The following is a 5,981-nucleotide window of genomic DNA, read 5'->3' on the forward strand; positions in this document are numbered from 1 at the left end:
AGGGCTGGGTTGGGTTGGCATGAACCGGTGGGTTGGCTCTAGGCATGAACCCAACAGGATTGGGTTGGGCCTGAGTTAAATTTTGGGGACTTAGGGTTGAGTTAAGATTTTAAGAAACCCGACCCAACCCAACCCTATTTCACCCCTAAAGTAAATTGTGAAGAAACTCTACACTATTTATTGGGTTGAGGGGTATTTTGAAAATTAAATAAAATATCATAAAATTAGGGTTTCTCAAGTCCATGTATGGCATTAGGCGGTTCTGCCTAGCCTAGGCGATTCCACCTGGGCTATATGTAGCTCCAGGAGGCTAGGTTGAGTTGGGTTGGAAAGCTCGGTTTTAGTCGGGTTTTTATTTTTGGGAGGCACTCAAGCTCATCAGGGTGTCTGATTTTTGTGTGTCATATATCGATGGAATCTTTTTTTCAATAACATGGGAATCAAGCTCATTCTTAACTCGGAAGTTTGCGAAAAACATAGAACAAAGTGAAAATAACATATTCTAACGGGGGACCCAATTTTTTTCACACCAACATTGAACTCCACGAATCATCGCACAACAGGGTAGGTTAGGGGTAGTCGGGGCACTTTCCTGAAAAGTAAATCCTCCCTAAGAGAGAGAACAATCAGGTGAGGGACAAAATTAGGTGTCTACAAGTGTCAAGTGGTAAATACATCCCTTCAAATAAAATAAAGACTGGAACTTACAAATCTTGTCACCTCCACAACCTGCAATGGGATCTCTTGAATCCTTGTTTCCATGTTATTATAAGTAGTGTTTCTTTCTGTATTACTCCTACATACCACCATTAATAATTTATTGGTATGCATCACTCAATCTAGAGGGTAATGAAAACTAAGGAGGAGGTTTAAGAAGTTGCATTGCAATCTTTCCATTGCCACCACTGGGGTAAAAGCCTCCGGGAATGGTCTCGTTGCCAGTGGCGTAGACGATGCTCAAGATCTCATTGGGAGTTCTTGGGTAAGAGAGAGAATAAAAGTTTGCAGCTAAGACATTACTGGTTGTACTATTCTCAGCACCCACAAAAGTTGGAATAAAGAGGCCTTCATCCTTGAAGCCACCTTTACCCAGTTTGTTCCTAAGCTTGTAACGTTCCACCACTTCATTGGCCCTCTCGTATAAGTAAGTTCTTATCACTGCGTCTTGGCCTGATTCCAACCCTAGCAGACCTGCCAAAAGCTGCAATTCTCAACAAATTTAATTAAAATGGATCGAACCCATCACCCAAAATCTCCATTTTTAGTGCTTTTTTATCATAAATTAATCACTACTTACTGCCTTTGTTCTGTTTCCATTGATGAGTGGATTGGTTCCAACATAACCAGTAAGACCCACATAAGGAACTATATAGGAAGTTATCATGAAATTAAGGCTGTTACTGTATGGATCGAAGGGAAGGTCTAGTTGGTATCCAAATGCCTCATCGAATAACTTGGCGACGTTAGAAGTACTCAGATTCAACAATGGCCTTGGAAACCCACCAACTGTTGATTCTATAGCCCTGATGATAGAATATTAATAGTCAAATAAATTAACAAGAAAAATCATATTGATCTAATGAATCAAATGTGAAAACCACTTTCACTGTTCACTGAGCTAGAGTCTAGATCATCTCCCCATGTGGTGACCTCCTCACATGGGATTCTACCATTTATGTGGAATCCTAATACCCTTTAGATGATGGGATCCCATATGGGTAGCAGGGTAGGGTAACTCATGGGGAGAGTCTGTTCTGGACTGTTGACTGATTACCTGAGATGGCCAACTTCTTGGTAGGCAAACTCTGATAATGCCCAAAGTGAGATTATCAAGGTTGGCTTTCATGGCACCAATGGGAGGTGGGCCGTCCATGGCTAACTGTGGAGCGATCTCATCAAGTCCGTGTCCCAGAGCTGCCCACAAGAACAACTCTGCTTCAAGGAACTCAAGATTCAGAGGGAATTGCATCAGGTCCACGTCATCTGGAAAAATCCGAATTGCCTCAGAGCTACCACAGCAACGGGAGTAAGTTGGCTAAGATGATCATGAACAAAACTAAGAGCTGGGTCTTGCAGTACATTGAAGCCATTGCCATTGCTGCTCCTAAGTTCAAATTATACACAGAGAGAGATAGAATTCAGTTATATTTATACTGGATTCGAAATTTCGAATACATATAATCTTAGTAGGGTACATATGAAGTAGTAGCTTGTCATGCATCAATCAATTCATCAAAGCTGTAACAACTGATTTCTAATTTGGTTAACTATTACTACTGTGTCAACTCAAACTTGGAGCAAGCTTTCATTTCTTCACTCTACCTTGAATTTTACTCCTTTTAAGAATAAAGATGGACACCCAACAAAACTAATACAAATTTGGGATACGTTTGAACTCATCAGATTGGGACATCACACATGATGTGGTAACCCAGATAGGTTACAGAACATGTGGATTTCAGGTGGATTCGGACAATGTTAATGGCAATGTTTCACAAGTAACCTTTCGCACCAAAAACACTCCAATTCAATTTAATTGTTTAATTAAAGCTGCTGTGTCTTTGAAAAGATTTAAGCACTCACCAGCCCTTATGCTCCGAACATAGCTTGAAATCATCAACCCCATGAAGCTAATTAAATCTTTCTCAGGCTTAATGTTATATAATGGTCCTGCAACATCAACATGGCCACACTTAGAATACCCAGAAACTATCGGGCATTCCATCAAACATTTACTGTGCACTCTCAATATCACTGGAGGCAAAACATACCAATATTATGGTATTCCAATTAACTGCATTATTCTTAGGGATTTCGTCGAACAGCGCGGTCGCCATATCCCTACATTTTGAGTACACATAGATCAGTTGAATTACGGAGAAATTTATCCAAGTCAAGCCCATTGATACGCTCAAATTAGCCACCCAGTAAGACAAAGGCACGTGACATCCCAGGTAGGAACATGTGGCACCCAGCCGAGGTGCGTCCACCACGAGCAGGACTCCGAGAGCAGAAGGAGGGGGCACGGGAAGGACTCTAACCACGTAAGGAGGAGGGGATACCCAAATAGGGAATATTCCCTACGGAGGTAGGAAGATGTATCCTGGTAGAACTGGGAAATGGGGTAATCCTATAAGAGGAAACCCTAAAAGACAGAAGAGGTAAGTTGATACGCTCACACCGTTACTCCAGTGAAAAAACTGTTCTGCCGGTCTCTAACTTGGGCGTCGGAGGACTAATCCTGGAGATACCTCCGGGCCCCTGTCTTCTGTGCTTGTGCAGGATCAGCGCTCAACCTCATATAGATTTTCGACAGTAACACCCATTTTTTGGGAGCTTCCCATAGAGCATAATAGTAAATTATTCCTTCTTGACCTTTGGGATCATGGTTTTATGTTACATAACCAAAGGAAGACCGTGTGAGGTGGTCGTGTTGTAGTGGATTAGTGGGGTAGTAGTTATTTTAGTAGATTATTTAGTAATTGTTTTTATTATAATATGAGTAATTATCGGTATAATCGTATAAGTAGTAGGAGTAGTTGTAATCCAATTGGAGAAGTGGAGAGAGAAATTATGTAATGGCGATTAAGCATATTTATTAGTATTTTGGAATGAAAGAAATAAGTTGAAAATCCCAATTATTTCTCTTATGAGGAAAGAGGCCGGCTCCCTCCTTATGAGCCAAAATCTATTCTTCCTAATTAGTTAAAATATTTTATTTTCTTTATTTTCTCTCTCTTGTCTCCATATCCTAAATTCTCTCCATCTTAATCCTTTCATGCACATAAAATTATAGTCCATGGTATTGAAACGGGTATTGATCATCCTCAAAATCATTACAATATCAAAATGGATCAGTATCAGATTACACGTATCGAATATAAATACTCCTGCTTTCTTTGGAGAATAATTATTATTTTTTTTCCCCTTAATCCGTTTCATTCAATTGATACAGTATTGATCAGGTCTGGGGAACTTAGAAGCATGGTTGGGATCCCTTGTGATGTCATCAGACAATAAATCTTGAATGGCTTCTTTGGCTGAAACCTCCCCTAAGCCCGGTAAGGCCTGGATTGGGTTTTTCAAAGGGTGGGCTGGGATTGGGATTTCTAGACCCGGGTTAGGGTCGGGTTCGGCCTGTGCTGAGTTGGGTTGAAATAATGATGGATAATTTTAAGGTTGTGTTATTAATTAATCAAAGCACCCCTACTGAAACACTCTTTTAATGGTATAGGCGAAAGCTTTCTTCACACTAACAAAGGTTATTTCGGCTCTTCAATGCGACTTCAAGAACAGTGTCAAGATATTTTGGACATGTATCAAAGGAACTCAGATCCTCTTTTGGACAATGATTCCTGTAATAATCTTATATCATTCATTAAGTGTGGGTCTCCACCCCCACACCCCTTGGATAATGTGAAATTGTTGCAGGAGGTCATGGTCCAGAAGAGGATCTGACATCTATTAAAGATGATACATTGTTGGCATCCCAACTGTGACAAACTTTTTCTATATTATTTTTTGGCAATTACAATATTATATCATACGAGGTCAGCTCATTTAGGTTTTGCTTGGGACAAAAATGGAAAAGAAAAAAATTGGAATTGGATTGATGGATCCAAATTCCGGCTATTTTGGAATGACTGATTGTAGGATTATTTTTTTTTAGACTGGAGCATTAGGTTTCAGATTTGACAAGCAGATTCTAGGGTTTTTGGAATCAAAAGGGATTGATTCGATATCCAATTCTGAATTTAAGTACTTCTTGGGCATGTTTAAAATGGTTTAAATTTTGAACAAAATGGTAAAAGTATAGTCAAATATTTAAAAAAAAAAAAAAAGAACTATAGAAGTTCAAAATTTAAATGTGAGGAAGATGATTATTTAGAAAAGTTCTTTTGTAGAAAGAAAAGACGTAGAAGAAATCATTACACAAAAATTAAAATGGACGCCAATGATAAATCCAGTGGCACCTCCTCTCTCTCTCTCTCTCTCTCTCTCTCTCTCTCTCTCTCTCTCTCTTCATATAAAATGATCTCGATGTCTTTTCATATACGATGTCATTCCGTTTCACATCAGTATGCTCCTCTATGCTGCTTACTCAGAGAATCATCTCTTTGGTCAATTTACAACCTCCAAAATTAAATGGCCATATATGAGCAATGGCTAGCTTATATCTCTTGGTGGCTATTTGTTAGTGTTTATGGAGTTTTGAATTGATTGCCTAATCTCACAAAATATATGGACATCCATACAATTATATAAACCACACAATATTCTTTGGCATCAAAACTCATAAAATAGGGGGAATGGAAAATATAAATTAGGGGCGGGGGAGAAGTTTTCAAGTTACATGGCACCTGTGCTCATACATTGAAAGGGCAAAATGTCCGTCCTGCCCCCTATGAAATGAAAATTTTCACCCTTGTTGGATACCCACATGCGCATGCTCTCATTAGCCCCCATCCTGGTGCAAGGCCTCGCAACTTGGCAACAATCATCACCTATGAAAAGTATTTCTTTAATAGTAGATATGTCCTGATGAGGTTCACATATTCTGTGAGGTTAGAATATTTTGATTTTTGACTTACTAGTGCTAGAGTATGGATCATCTACCCACCATGAGGTTAGGTGATGACACATGTCCTTCTGTTTTCATAAATGTCCGTTTATGCATTCTTAATGGCACAAGTTGGAAAATATCATCATCACGTAACTCAATACGTGCATCAATCATACTCTACGGGTAGGTGACCTAAGTTCGCAAAACCCTAGCAATGCATGCAACACATGGTAGCTTCAATGGATTTCTTACATAATTTAGATGAAAATAAAAAACTGAAACTTACAAAACTTTTCTTTTTCTTTTTTATTACTAAGGAGGAACTCCTTAAACCTGCGCAGTTTTATGATTCAGGCTCAAGGGTAAACCTCAATCAAACCCTTTACAAATCTTATATATCATCACCCCCACAACCAAT

At 39.2% G+C, this 5,981-nt stretch overlaps 1 pseudogene; it reads right to left on the reverse strand.

The window, feature by feature from the left end:
- Positions 1–555: 555 nt before the first annotated feature.
- LOC122072126 lies at positions 556–2,837 on the reverse strand (annotated as a pseudogene).
- Positions 2,838–5,981: the final 3,144 nt, after the last annotated feature.

Source organism: Macadamia integrifolia, chromosome 1 (assembly GCF_013358625.1).
Source record: "Macadamia integrifolia cultivar HAES 741 chromosome 1, SCU_Mint_v3, whole genome shotgun sequence".
Lineage (NCBI taxonomy): Eukaryota > Viridiplantae > Streptophyta > Magnoliopsida > Proteales > Proteaceae > Macadamia > Macadamia integrifolia.